Here is a 15,477-nt window from a genome sequence, read left to right as displayed (position 1 = left end):
GCCCGCCGAATTACCAGTCCATTATATCCTATGGAACTCGTAATAGGGCAGGCGGGAAATCCGTCACATTTGGGACGGATTAACTCTCTCTGCCGAAGTCGTATTCGGGCCCTTAATGTCATTCCTCAGTTATGTTCAATATTGGCCAAGCGTATCATGAATAAAATCCTTCACATGCATGTGGGAGGAACCACTCGCATGAGAGGAGCCACTAGGAATATACAGCACTGCGTTACTGAGCAGGCAGCACCTCACAGCTCATGCAGTGCGGTGTAAGTAACCTGCATGGAATACTGGGCTGAACGACACCCCAAGAAAAGAAAGACACAGATTCATGTGGTATTCTTCTATAAGCACAAATTTGATAAAACTATGAAAAAAGCAACTCTTCCCATGCTCCCGAAATTGCACTGGGCTACGTGTATCCAAGATAACTCTGTAACTCTGTACCGGATCAACAGCAATGGACCTGTGTAAATGTTCCCTACAGCTTCTCTTGCTGCCTCAATTACACTCTCACACTTTTTATGTTTAATCATTTTAATTGTAAAACAAACATTCGCAGCATCCAAATGCAGTACAGGTTTGTATGAAAGGGCCCCTTTTTTACATGGTTACCCCCACTGTTTGCCTGGTAATTGATGCAATATTGACTGCAAGTGCACCGGGTTCTTGCTATCCTGGACCCCAGTGCCAGATCTCTTTTCCTAAAACTGTGCCATTGTTCCCCAATTGGCAATACCTTTGGCCCTCCCTGTAAGTCCCTAGTAAGTGGTACCCCTGGTGCCTAGGGCATGGGTACTAAAGAGGGTCCCCAAGGGTTGCAGCATGTATGGTGCCAACCAAAGGGACCCCTCACCTAACACATACAGACTGCCATTGCAGGCTGCGTGTCTTGGTGCAGCTAAAAGTGAAAACAGTACATGGCATACAATGTCTGTGCCCTGTCCCCTAACACTGCATGCAATATATGTAAGTCACCCTTACAGCAGGCCTTACAGCCCTAAGGGAAGATGCATTATTTTACATGTGAGGACATATCTGCAAGGGCAGATATGCTCCTGCTATGTCAGTTGATTCTTAGACATAGTGAGTGAGCAGAGAAGCCATTTTAAGTACATGTGCTGGACGCTGGTCCATACGAGTTCCCCAGCTACATGATGGCTTCACTGAAAATAGGGATGTCTGACATCAAACATGTTGTATTAATAAACCCTCACTGATGCCAGTGATGGATTTATTAATACATGTAGCCGGAGGGCACCTCAGAGGTGCCCCCTGAAAACCTACCAACTACCAGTGGGGACTGTAAGGAAATGCCTCCTTGGCATGGTTACCCCCTGACTTTTTGCCTTTGCTGATGCCAAGTTATGATTTGAAAGTGTGCTGGGACCCTGCTAACCAGGCCCCAGCACCAGTGTTCTTTCCCTAAACTGTACCTTTGTCTCCACAATTGGCACAACCCTGGCACTCTGGTAAGTCCCTTGCAACTGGTACTCCTGGTACCAAGGGCCCTGATGCCAGGGAAGGTCTCTAAGGGCTGCAGCATGTCTTATGCTACCCTAGGGACCCCTCATACACACTGCCTGCCAGCTTGTGTGTGCTGGTGGGGAGAAAATGACTAAGTCAACATGGCACTCCCCTCAGGGTGCCATGCCAACCTCACGCTGCCTGTGGCATAGGTAAGTCACCCCTCTAGCAGGCCTTACAGCCCTAAGGCAGGGTGCACTATACCACAGGTGAGGGCATATGTGCATGAGCAGTATGCCCCTACAGTGTCTAAGCAAAACCTTAGACATTGTAAGTGCAGGGTAGCCATAAGAGTATATGGTGTGGGAGTCTGTCAGACACGAACTCCACAGCACCATAATGGCTACACTGAAAACTGGGAAGTTTGGTATCAAACTTCTCAGCACAATAAATGCACACTGATGCCAGTGTGCACTTTATTGTAAAATACACCCAGAGGGCATCTTAGAGATGCCCCCTGAAAACATACCCGACTTCCAGTGTGGGCTGACTAGTTTCTGCCAGCCTGCCACACACTAGACATGTTGCTGGCCATATGGGGAGAGTGCCTTTGTCACTCTGTGGCCAGGAACAAAGCCTGTACAGGGTGGAGGTGCTTCTCACCTCCCCCTGCAGGAACTGTAACACCTGGCGGTGAGCCTCAAATGCTCACCCCCTTTGTTACAGCGCCACAGGGCATCCCAGCTAGTGGAGTTGCCCGCCCCCTCCAGCCACTGCCCCCACTTTTGGCGGCAAGGCTGGAGGAGATAATGAGGAAAACAGGGAGGAGTCACCCCCCAGTCAGGACAGCCCCTAAGGTGTCCTGAGCTGAGGTGACTCTTACTTTTAGAAATCCTCCATCTTGTAGAAGGAGGATTCCCCCAATAGGATTAGGGATGTGCCCCCCTCCCCACAGGGAGGAGGCGCAAAGAGGGTGTAGCCACCCTCAGGGCCATTAGCCATTGGCTACTGCCCTCCCAGACCTAAACACACCCCTAAATTCAGTATTTAGGGGCTCCCAGAACCGAGGAAGATAGATTCCTGCAACCTAAAGAAGAAGAAGGACTGCTGACCTGAAGCCCTGCAGTGACGACGGAGACGACAACTGATTTGGCCCCGGCCCTACCAGCCTGTCTCCCTACTTCGACGAAAACTGCACCAGCGACGCATCCAACAGGGACCAGCGATCTCTGAAGCCTCCGAGGACTGCCCTGCAGCTAAAGGACCAAGAAGCTCCCGAGAACAGCGGCCCTGTTCAAGAAACTGCAATTTTCTGCAACAAAGAAGCAACTTCAAGGACCCCACGTTTCCTGCCGGAAGCGTGAGACTTTCCACTCTGCACCCGACGCCCCCGGCTCGACCTGCGGAAAACGAACACTACAGGGAGGACTCCCCGGTGACTGCGAGCCCGTGAGTAGCCAGAGTTGACCCCCCTAGACCCCCACAGCGACGCCTGCAGAGGAAATCCAGAGGCTGCCCCTCACCGCGACTGCCTGTAACAAGGAACCCAACACCTGGAACCAGCATTGCACCCGCAGCCCCCAGGACCTGAAGGAACCGAACTCCAGTGCAGGAGCAACCCCCAGGCGACCCTCTGCCTAGCCCAGGTGGTGGCTACCCCGAGGAGCCCCCCGTGCCTGCCTGCATTGTTAAAGAGACCCCGGGTCTCTCCATTGATTCCTATCTGAAACCTGATGCCTGTTTGCACTCTGCACCCGTCCGCCCCTGTGCCACTGAGGGTGTACTTTCTGTGCCTGCTAGTTTCCCCCCCGGTGCCCTACAAAACCCCCCTGGTCTGCCCTCCGAAGATGCGGGCACTTACCTGCTGGCAGACTGGAACCGGGGCACCCCTGTTTCCATTGAAGCCCATGTGTTTTGGGCACCACTTGGACCTCTGCATCTGACCGGCCCTGAGCTGCTGGTGTGGTAACTTTGGGGTTGCCTTGAACCCCCAACGGTGGGCTACCTTGGACCCAACTTTGAACCTTGTAAGTGTTTTACTTACCTGTGAACTTAACAAATACTTACCTCCCCCAGGAACTGTTGATTTTTGCAGTGTCCACTTTTAAAATAGCTTATTGCCATTGTTGTCAAAACTGTGCATGCTATTGTGATTATTCAAAGTTCCTAGAATACCTGAGTGAAATACCTTTCATTTGAAGTATCACTTGTAAATCTTGAACCTGTGGTTCTTAAAATAAACTAAGAAAATATATTTTTCTATATAAAAACCTATTGGCCTGGAGTAAGTCTTTGAGTGTGTGTTCCTCATTTATTGCCTGTGTGTGTACAACAAATGCTTAACACTACCCTCTGATAAGCCTACTGCTCGACCACACTACCACAAAATAGAGCATTAGAATTATCTCTTTTTGCCACTATCTTACCTCTAAGGGGAACCCTTGGACTCTGTGCACACTATTTCTTACTTTGAAATAGTATATACAGAGCCAACTTCCTACAGGGACTGACTAGTTTTAGTCAGCCTGCCACCCCCAGACAACATTTTGGCCCCCTAGGGTGAGATCCTTTGCTCTTGGGCGGTCAGAAAAAAACCCTGCTCTGGGCGAGGTGTTTACACACCCCACCCAACTAGATGACCTGCACATCTTCATTCCAGGGCAGGATACCTATGGTATGCAGATCTGGCTTCACTCACAGGAGAGAGGCCAACACCCCCCCTCTCTCCTAGTGCCTATTTGGCACTGGGACAGGCTGGAAATATAGTATTCAGAGGTGGGTGCACCCCTCAGATCAATCGCACCCCTAAGGTGAGCTGCCTGATGTGGACACCACATTTACAAATCTGCCATCTTGGTGTTGGTAGAAGTAGGATCTCTGGGACAGAGTTATGGCCACTTCCCACAGGAAGTAGTCATATAGGGGGTGTAGTGACCCGAGGGGTACCTAACCTGTTAGCTACTACCCTATTTTCCCCAAAATGCCCCTAAATTCAGTATTTAGGGGAGCCCCTGTGACCAGGAAATGAGATTCCTGCTGACCTACGAAGAAGAACACTCAAGAGCCACTAAATCAAAGCCTGAGGAAGAAGCACCTGACTTGGCCCCAGCCCTGCTGGCCTGCCTGCTGTTTCCACCGATTTGTGCCAAAGTCAACTCTTCCTGCCTTCAACAAAGACCCAGAAACTCTCATGGATCAGCAGAGCTGCTTCCCTGCATCTTGCATGCTCCCCAAGAGACCTGAGGGGACTCCGGATTTCAAAAACCTGACACTGGAAAGCACCACTGCACCTGTGCTGCCTCGCCCGTGTTAGAGTGGGCCAATGGCACCAATGTGGTCCTCCAGAGACAAAGCCTGCAGTGTATTTTCCCACTGTGGACTCACCGACCCTGCCTGCAGCCTCTGCCCACCGGCCCCCTCAACCACGAGTGTACCCAGTAGAGAAAACCTGATGCCTCAGGACACCTGTGCACCCATCGCCCCTGACTCGTGGATAAGAGGACCAAAGGTGTCCATCCATCCCCAGGCATCTCAAGACTTGTACCCACCTGTTGGTTCTCCTCGACTGGACTTCCTGTCCAAACCTGCAGCCTCTTTTCAACCGGATCAACCCCCGTTGATTAACAATGGGCACCCAACACCATGCTGCACCTCTGCACCCGGCTGCCCCAGTGCCAGCTGATGTGACCTGTTGGTGTGGTTCTGACCCTTGCCCAATACTTACCAAAGTCCAGTGGATTGGTCCCGTAAGTCGCTGTACTACACCTGAATGCAGTACTTGTTTTTCTCTCCATGGGATAACATTGCCGCTTCTGAAAAATACACTGTTGACTTTTAAAACCTGAAAGTATTTTTCTTTCAAAATGTACTTACCTGATCGTATTGACCGTGGTACCGAAAGATATATAAAGATACTTGTTATTTTTGTAAATTGGTGTGGATCTCCGTATTGAGTTGTGTGTCTCATTTATTTACTGTGTGTGTATTTGCAGATGTCTGGCACTCGTCTCTGATAAGCCTAAAGCTGCTCGACCACACTACCCCCTAAAAGAGCACCTTAGGATTGCTAGAGCGAGCCCCTGTCCAATAGTAAGGGAACCCGTGGATTTGTTGCACCATATATCTCATTTTGATATATCATATAAAGAGCCACCTTCCTACAATGTCATCTTCTAAGGGGTCGAATGTGTGCTTTTTGAAGTCTGGGCTCATCCACTAAGACCTTTTGAATTTAATAAAAATCTATAAGTAATATGCATGTGTATGGTATTTCTATAGCGCAAACTAGACAGCGGGACACTGCACTGGGGCAACGACAAGCATAAAGTCAACAGGTGATGGAGGGGTTGCTGGCTGGTGATGGTTAATGTTTTGTGATATAGTGTACTTTAAAGATTTAAGGTCTGATTCATATCTTGGCAATATGTATACTCCACCACAGTGGATAAGATAAATCCGCATGCCCACTTTAGACGCATGAGGACCAGAGGTTAATCACGGCGGAGACTATTCTGGTTGGAGGATAAACCAGCCGTGCGCATCCGTTCTTTCAGTTCTAAATAAAGAAAAAACCTTTAGGCCCGTATTTATACTTTTGTTAGCGCCGCATTTGCGCCACTTTTTGACGCAAAACGGCGCAAACCTACAAAATACAATGGTATTTTGCAAGTTTGCGCCGTTTTTGCGTCAAAAAACGACGCAAATGCGGCGCTAAAAAAGTATAAATACGGGCCTTAGTGTGTCCTCCAAGATGCTCCTGCTCATTATGTTTGATGCAGGGGCCAACTTGGGTGATTAGAAACCCCTCTAGGGCCAATGAGTTCACAAAGCATTTTTTTCAAAGCAAGCACATAATGTCTGTGCAGTCAAATCCTGAACTTCTGGCTACCAACATGTGGGTGGAGCCAAAAGCCCTCTATTGGTAGTGCTTCTCACATAGGCCCATATTTATTCTTTTTTAGCGCCCCATTTGCATAATTTTTTGATGCAAAAGCGGCGCAAACTTACAAAATACAATTGTATTTTGTAAGTGTGCGCTGCTTTTGCATCAAAAAATGACGCAAATGCGGCGCTAAAAAAAGTATAAATGTGGGCCATAATGTCTAGCGACAGCTAGACCATAAAAAGACATAATAATGTAGTAATGACAGTGCATAATTTTATGCATTATGCAGCATAATTCACTTTTCTTGCCGCATAATTTAAACATCTCAGCTGCATAATTTGGTGCTCTCCGTCGCATAATTCTAGTTGCCACATTATAGGGACTTTCAGCTAGCTTCCTTCATTTGGTGGTCTATCAGTATGTCATCCACATTTTTGTTCCACCCACCACACCATACAGCATGGGACACAGGGCAAGTCCACTTCAGCCATTGGTTTACATCTCTGTGACAGGCGGCATTCTGCTATTGCACAATATGCACTTACACACAAAAAGTAGTCCCATTGAACAGACTCACAAAAAAACACCAGAAACATTGGTGAAGCCAAAAGTTCAGTAGAAGCCTTCCATCTCCACCCTGGTTTGGTAGGCTGGTTTTATAGACCCTTTGGTGCTGCTCTCTGTTTGGAGAGGGCAGGGGGTAAAATTTTCCCAGGATAGTGAAAACACCTCAAAATAAAAAAGGGAGGTGGCTGTGAATCATTCTGTGGCACTTACAATGCTTAGAAAGTTTAGCAAGGCCTCTAAACTCATCGGGTTCTAACTCGATAATCTTGTTTTTATTGCCCACAGAAGCAGCAGGGAAAGCAACTATTCTAAAAGCAGAGGTGGCTGTGAGTTTTAAAGAAATCTAGAAAGCATTGCTTTTGAACTGTGAGTCTGATGCCTGCTGATATTTCAAGGACCATCTTTCACACAGACGTTCTCTACACTCAGTGCTTAATTTGTAAATAAAAACGTGCTGATGCCCAAAGCCCTCCTGTAAAACACGCTGCTGCCGCAATTAAATGTGCGAACATGGAATACCGAGGCAATGTAATCCTTAAGCCATCCCGGGCCTCTTTAATCCATTTAAAGCCCCTCCCTGCCCCTTCACCTCACTCTTGCAGCTTTCTGCTTTCTCCCTTTGTGACGCTTTTTCGTTTTTCCCTTCCTCCGTCACTCCCATATGTGTCTTTTGCTAGCAACAAATGCTTGAGGCAGAAGAATAAGCCCCGGCCCTCAAAAATAAGTGACGGTGCTCAGCACCGGAAACAACAAGCACAAATTAGGCACCGTCTACACTGTAAGAGTGGGATACTTTCTTTGCATAATAATTGAGGAAATTGGAAACATGTTCTTATAATCTGTCCCATGCTGTTAAATCCCAGATGTAAACATCTCCAGCTGATGTTTATACGCAACAATGCCAGAACAGCAAGCACTTATGCAACCCTCCACCACTATGGCCGCAAGGTGTTTTTTTTCATTTTGCTGTACCCCACTGCAGAGGAGAGTAGGCTCACATCAACAACCTGCTCTTATGTATCTATTTAAAATTAAGCACGTTTAATTATTAAATCCCCCAGATGTCAGAGACCCTCGAAGCAGAAACCATAGTGGTCTTGCGGGAAAGGCGTCGAAACAGTGGGTTGCCTACTGCCTGATTTTGCTCACGCACCTACACCATCCCACCTAAGTCAAGATCTAGAACAACCCTCATCCCCTGCTCCCAGAACTGCCAACATGAGGAAAAACTCGGCCATGTGTGGAGGAGAAGTGAACTTGGAGGAGGGGTGGGGGGCAAGCTTGCTGCCGGGAACTTCCAGGTGTCATGGATGAAGGTAAAAGCAGGAGTAACAACCATAGATAAAGATTTTAGAGATCTGACAAGACGCATCCTCTGGGAAGACCAACTTTAGGAAAACCTCCTCCATTTCCTTAAAAACTGAGGCCTCATTTACAAGCCTTTTTTGATGCGGCGGGGGTCCTAGCAGTGCACTACACTGCTCCATATTTACAAACTGATGCATTGGGCCCAATGAGTCAGTTTGTAAAGCCGTGTGTCACATTATACCTGCGCTAGGCATAATGAATGCAGGGTAGGTGTTCCCAATGAAAAAGCCACGCAGAACGGAAGCAGTGAAATTTACAACATTTCACTGCGTCATTCTGAGACTTCATTTCGTTAAAATTTTACCACCTGCTCAGAGCAGGCGTAAAATTGACACAGGGCTTTTTCCTGTGGGAGACTCCTCACATTGCTGATGTTGCGTCAGTTTAACAATGCTACTCCAGCAATACGTGAAGTTAACGCCAACATATGCGTCAGAATTTCTGATGCATCTGTGGAAACGTGCGCCATGGAGCTCTGTATTGTAAATACAGTGCATCCATGGCATCTTTAGGTGAAGTGCTGGAAGCACAAGAAATCTGACGCATTGACGACTATGCGTCAGATTCTTGTAAATGAGGCCTCGAGAGAGCTGTGACAAAAACTGGTGAAGGGTTGCAATCTTGCTGCATGAGACAGGACAATACTGAAGCTTTGCTGTACAATCATGAATGCCCTTGATCTTCTCATAGAAAAAGAGGATTAATTGTCACAAATGAGTTAGAGGGGAACAGTCAGTTTGACAGAGGGCCAATTGGTGACATTGGAGGCTACCTGAAAGAGAGCACTGGAAGAGCTGGAGGCCTAGGAAATAAAATGTAAGTAAAAGAAGTCTTAATAGAAGGAAGAAACAATTGTAACGCATGAGTTGCTGACATCTGTGGTGCTTGAAAGTCTGATGTGTCTAAACAAACAACTTTGTGGTTTGTTAAATGCAAAACTATATATTCTTTTAACAAACAAAAAATGTGGAGGGTTTCCAATCTGGCCTCAACTAGATATGCCTTAACACCCTCCTGCCCATCCTACTCTCTAAAGGATGATGCATTACTATTTATCTGATCATCTGTAGTATTTTGTAGCACTGTTTACCAAATGCTGGCAGCTTCAAAGCACCAGGATCAATTACAGAAGTCACACTAAAGGCCTCATTTAGAGTTTGGCTGGGCAGGAGCACCACCATAACTCTGTGGAGCTTCTTCCTTGCCAAACCTGCATTTTCAGTGCTCTATTTAGAGTTGGCAGAAGGGCCATGGTTGCACCGGGACAGCCTCCGCTCTGCTGCTGTAAGCCTGTGACCTGGCATCGCATCTGGCAAGTCGCAATAATGGTCATCCCACACTATTGCAGGTGGTGCTACCATCACTCATTCCCCCTGCCTAATATGTAGTGAATACAGGCAGGGATAAAGTAGCATGGTCCCTAACACCCAGGATGAAAGCTCCCTGCGCATCAGGCCATCTGTGTGTATTGAGAAAACAAACTCCGGGTTTTGAGAGTTTATCTCTTCAATACCAAGTTTGACAAGAGGTGCTTTCAAAATGGTGCCCGCTCAGCGAGCCTGAAGTCCCTTGCAGTACAGAAAGTCGAGCCAGGCAGGTTGGGCTCTCTAAATAGGGTGGACAGTCCTCTGCCTGCGTGATGGAGGCCTTGAGCTTATCCTCCATGACAGATCTGTTGACTGGCCACCAGGTTCTAAATGCCTCCCTAGGCTTGGTCTACAACGTTGTAGTATGCCAGGCATTAATTATATCAGGCGACACTGGTGGTCTTTGAGTATCTTCAATATCTATACATGAGCTTGATTGTCTGTTTAGCTGTCCCCTAGGATATCATCGGGCAAGAACAAAGATAGAACAGGTTGATGCAGGAAAATGGGCAGAACAGATGTGTACTGTCATTCTCCTCCCCCAAACCCACCCCGCGCGCATGCACACACACAGACAGATACACACACACACCAGTCACCAACCACACACTCAGGAGAAAGGATGCTAGTAGCAAAGGTGCCATAATTCTGCTGTTTCCAATAAAGTAGTTCTAGACTAACAGAATCAGGGCTTCAGCTTAATATCTTCTAAAGATGAAAGTGGGTTATCAAGGTGAAGAGCACCTATTCACTCAGACTGCAGCTGCCCAGAAATTCTTGGCGAGTACTAAGGGAGTGAACACTATCACAGTGATGACTCTGGGGTGCTGACTTAGTCCTTGTTTATCTGTTGAAGGGGAGGAAGCTGCCTGCCAACTCTCAAGTTGCTGCCTGTGTGGCTGCCTTCACACAGTCACCCGGGTGAGGAGCCGAAATCACACGGCGGTAGGCAAGGCGAGCCAGGAAACCACTGCAGAATGTGGATTTCCAGCTGTCTTTTGAGGCTGAAACAGGCAATGTTCATTAAAGGGTGTGGAACGAAACACCCCCGGACATCACCAGCAGCCTCAACAACCTTTTGTTCTCATTTTTTGTGGTGGAAGAAGGGGGTCGATGGGGACGGAAGGCCCCCTCTGGAAGTTCTTATTCCAGAATATACTGATACTGACACCTCTGAGGCCAGGGAATGCAAAGGCAGTGTCAGGGGCTGCAAGGGGCAAGCCAGGGGTCGCAGGTGGGTGCCCTGATGACCCCTAAATGATGTCCATGACTAAAAGTGATGAGAAGTTCTCGCTTTCTGCCTTTCTAAACATCTGGAGGATCAGCAGTTACCAGATGCTAGATGGATGAATTTAAGGCTTTGTTTTCACACTAAGCCTTCCTCCGTAACTGAATGGAATAACATTATCACGTAGGCTCTCATTTTCCTAATGAGACTACTGGATTTGGGTGGCAGAATCACTTGCACTGTGGGGGACTGAGTATGAGCCCACTACAGGGGACACCTGTCAGCCTAATCCAGGTTTGTTCTGGCTAACTAGCAGTGCCTCATCTCCACTCTAGAGCAGGGATGATTGGGCAGCCTAGCGCATGACACAAATGACATCTCAGGGAAATCGTGGTCACTCAGATCTCATCCGTTTCTCTCAGTTACATTAGTCTCACATATGCAAGGACAATCAGAGGCAGAGTATAGTTCAATAAGGTTTTATTGAAGTAACTGCATCTTGGATAATAAAGCATGAATTGCAATAGCTAGGGCGATGAAGCATGACAGGATTAAAATTATGACAAAGAGAGTGAAATATAAAAATAACGCTACTATATTGTCACTACAGTTTTTTAGAATAGTTCCTACCTAGGCTATGTTAGAGCAGAGCATATTAAGCTCTAATTCTGCCCTTAAGGTTCCCCTAGGAAGACATCATCCCTCATACCTGAGCAAGATGCCTGTAGTCTACACAAGCAGCTGTGGCGAAGCACTAAGCAATCAGCATACAGTCGTGGTCATCTGGCTGGAATCTCCCTCTAACTACATGAGTTAAAGTAGTGTTAGCACTAGAGACAAAGCGTTACCACTTTTGCCGGCAACCTATCTTACTGCAGCCTTGAGAAAAGCACAGGGTGAAAGAAATGTCTTGTTTAAGAACGCAGTGCTGGCCTAGGCAAGGAACAGTTAGATAGAGAAAATAAAACAAGACCGCAAATGTGGCTAATGTTAAAATAATAAAACGAAGCTGAATAAAATATATCTAGGTTAAAGTACACAGCTGCAGGCCTAGTTTGCTAAAATAACGCGTATGAAGCTATAACTAAAATGGCTACACAACAACATGACTCAAGATTACAGGGGGTGACCACCTGCCTCATCCTGCTGTTGCAGTTGCGTTGCCCTGCTACCTCCAAAGGAGAATCTTGAAGAAAAAGCTTTCTTTTTGTTCCATGCCATCTGAAAGTTAGTGTTGGTAATGCTGTTTACAAGCTTCAAGGAGTTCAAAATATGGCAGCGTGACATTTCATGAAGTTCAGGAAGCTTGGGAGGTTCTCTGAGACTCACCGTAAGATGCACTGGTTGCCACTTTCTAGAAGGATCCAATATAAGGCGCTCTGTTTTGCCAACAAAGCCTATTTCTAAACAGGCCCCATACTGTTTTGGATTTGCTTCCAAGTTTAAGGAATTCCTCCATTTTGCCTCTCACTCCTGCTATCAGTCCCCCAATTTAGAAAGGCCTGTGGGGAGTGAGGGTCTTCTCTTCTGTTGCTTCCTTTATCTAAAATGCACCTCACCTTGTTCTGTGCACAATAGAGGACCATTCTACGGTGGCAAGCCTTAAGAAAATCATCTATTAAATTGATTATCTTCATATTTTTTCTGATGTTGTCAGTTCAGTGCGAAGATGCCTTAGAACAGTCATTGCACTTTGTAAGTAACAACTCAACTCACACATCACAAGTGTAGGTTTTCAATATATTTAGTGAGTACCCTCCGGCACTAAATTCAGGGCAGGTTGTCATTTTAGATGAAATCGAGCAGAACTGATGGAGTATGGCTCTTACTCTTTGGTGATGGAGCATGAGGGATTGCTCAGGAGTCTAAAACCTGACCTATTGGAAGGCTGAGAGACAGCTCATTCACGTGAAGCCTGAACACATAACTTATGTTCAACTTGACTCATATCTCTGCCGTCCAGAGCAAACACCTCTATGAACAGTTTCTCAGTGTGAATTGTAAGACAAACGTAGAATTTGCTGTAACGTATGCCTTGTGTGATTTTCCTCAGGGATGGTGTCTATGTAAATGTAGCACACCAGCACTCCCCTGTGTAGGCATTGAATCACTGTGTCCTGCCTCATCAACCTACTGTAGTTTGGCAGCAAAGAGCCTGTAAAACTTTATACTGCTGTCAAACCAAGCCTAGCTCTGTCAGAATCAGCATCATTCTGATCTCGGATGTAATAGGTTACCAATGCAAAAGCACTGCCCAATAAAAGCACCACTTTATGCATTACTTGTTCCAGTCTTACATTGACAAACTGGTAATCATGTTGCCTGGTGTCTCTCCTGTGCCCAATTCAAGGGTGTCCATTTCGCTCCCAATGCCAGGCTAATTGCTAAAATTAGTATAAACATTTAGGAACAACCATTATGGTGAATATGGTCATTCTCAAAGGTAATTTGGAGAAATTTGTAACAAATGTTTTATTTTATGGTGCACATTGTCCCTGTAGGATTAAAAAACAATATTGATATTTTAGTGGGTTTGGCACTTTATGTGCTGGGGGTTGTCAGAACAGAATTGAAAGCCTACTTTTGTTTGACTATAACATGCTATTGAGAGGCATGATTTCTGTTTCCCATTGCCCATCATACATTCTATATGTTCTGAAGCTTTAAGGAATACTGAAAGAATTTGCATTCTAGATCACCATTTGTTGCAAATTTATTTCCACCTCTTCCGACCACCTCTTTTGACTGCTCTCTAGGCCTGGTGGCTTCCTGTATGGATCTCATGTGAACCACTAAGTGCGGGGTGTTAGCAATTATTTTATTTTGATTTAGAATAGTGCAGATTCTTAGCAGAGTAATTAACCAGAGGAAATATTGCAAACCGTTTGGCGCTCACTTATTCAATCTCAGGAGGAATGGAAGATCCATTAGAAATCGAACCCAAGATTTGCCAGTCACACATCCCAAAATCACGTGCATTAACCCAGTAAGCTCAATATTTTGAGATCTGTACATGTGTGTGGCCTCAAACAAGCACATGTAGCAGTGTTTCAGTCAGAAAACTGAAAACATACCTTTGATTAACATTCAAATAGTAGCATCTTTCTGAAGATGAATTCAAAATATTTTATGTGCTCATTGTCATTTCACAGAATTTTTGGGGGGAGAATTAACAAAAAGGGTCATCGTCTAGAAATAACTTAGCGAAAACTGATTCTAAATTGCTTTGGAAATCTGTAGAAGCAGCTTTTTAGTTGTCAAATTGCTCATTTTCCTTTTTATAGATCTCTGTCACCCCTCCATTACTCCAGTCAGTCTAACTAACAAACTCTCATATCCATGGCTCAAATTAACTCATAATAATACTAAAACTGTACTCATATTTCCCTATACTAATCCACCACTAATTCTTTTTGGGTTCCGGAGTAGCGTGCTACTCGCCGAAAAGCGCTTCAACGCCTCATCGGCGGTAATAAGCGCTATATAAATACTATTACAATACAATATGTAAAGATTGTCAACCCCATTAAAGCATGTTTGTTGTAATCCTATCAGATTTGACCAATATGTTTGAAATGCACAAGTTATCAATTTTCTGGTATTGCTCTAACAATAGCTCCCCCTCATTATTTGAAATGTTAACCCGTGTCCATTTTTTACTTGTTACCCATCCTAATCCCAACACCCCCTCCCCGGCAGCCCCTTAAAAGTAGACTCTAATTGCACCAATGCAACTGAGATACCTGGGAGATGTTGATCGGAACCAGAAACACACCATACTTCAGGGTCCATGGGGAGAAGGTTCTGAGGTTGTATTCCAGCTTCTCATCCACCACGTGGTAGACCAGGGAAGGGACTATTGAGCTCTGTGGCGATAGTTCACCGCAACCCTCCTTCTCTTCAGCCCTTGTGCCCAAAACTGCCCTCCCATCCTTAGCATTCTTGGCAAAGCCCTCTGGAAGGAGACCGTGGCATAAGGCCACCATTGCCAACTCTGTGCGATTCTCACAAGTGGCAGGATAGGGAGAGAGTGAATTCTCGATTATGTATATGTTGGGTACAGAAATGTCCTAAATCTGGTCATTTAACAAGGGCAGCATGGACATAATTTCCAGTGGTGCAGCACTAGGCCCTGGCACCTGAGAAGATCACTAAACCTGTATTATTGTTGTATTTTATAATTCAAACAGCTGTCAGGGGGCCTATTTACTTCCTCGGTCTAAGGCCCATGACATGCTGGCTACCCTACTGCTGTGAGGCTTGACAGGGAGGTAAGTGAAGCAACCATCAGCTCCATCTTTTTACATTCAGCAAATGTCTAGCTGCCTCAATAATTATTGTAATAATAGTACATGATTGATGGTGTTCTTTTGTTTGTATTGCTCGCTTAGTTCACGAGCTGCATCTAAATAATATGGGACACTGCTCTTGTTCTCTTGCCCTTTGCAGAAACTGATGGGCTGAGACTTTAATACCAATTTTAAATGCCTTTTTTCCTGGACCACGCTCTGAGGCTCACAAAGGCTGCTCTGCATTAAAGAAAACCATGTAAATAAATAAATAAAATACATGAGCAATCATTTTTAATAACA

This window comes from Pleurodeles waltl, chromosome 1_2 (assembly GCF_031143425.1).
Source record: "Pleurodeles waltl isolate 20211129_DDA chromosome 1_2, aPleWal1.hap1.20221129, whole genome shotgun sequence".
In the NCBI taxonomy this organism is placed as follows: Eukaryota; Metazoa; Chordata; class Amphibia; order Caudata; family Salamandridae; genus Pleurodeles; species Pleurodeles waltl.
This window is presented reverse-complemented; position numbering follows the sequence as displayed.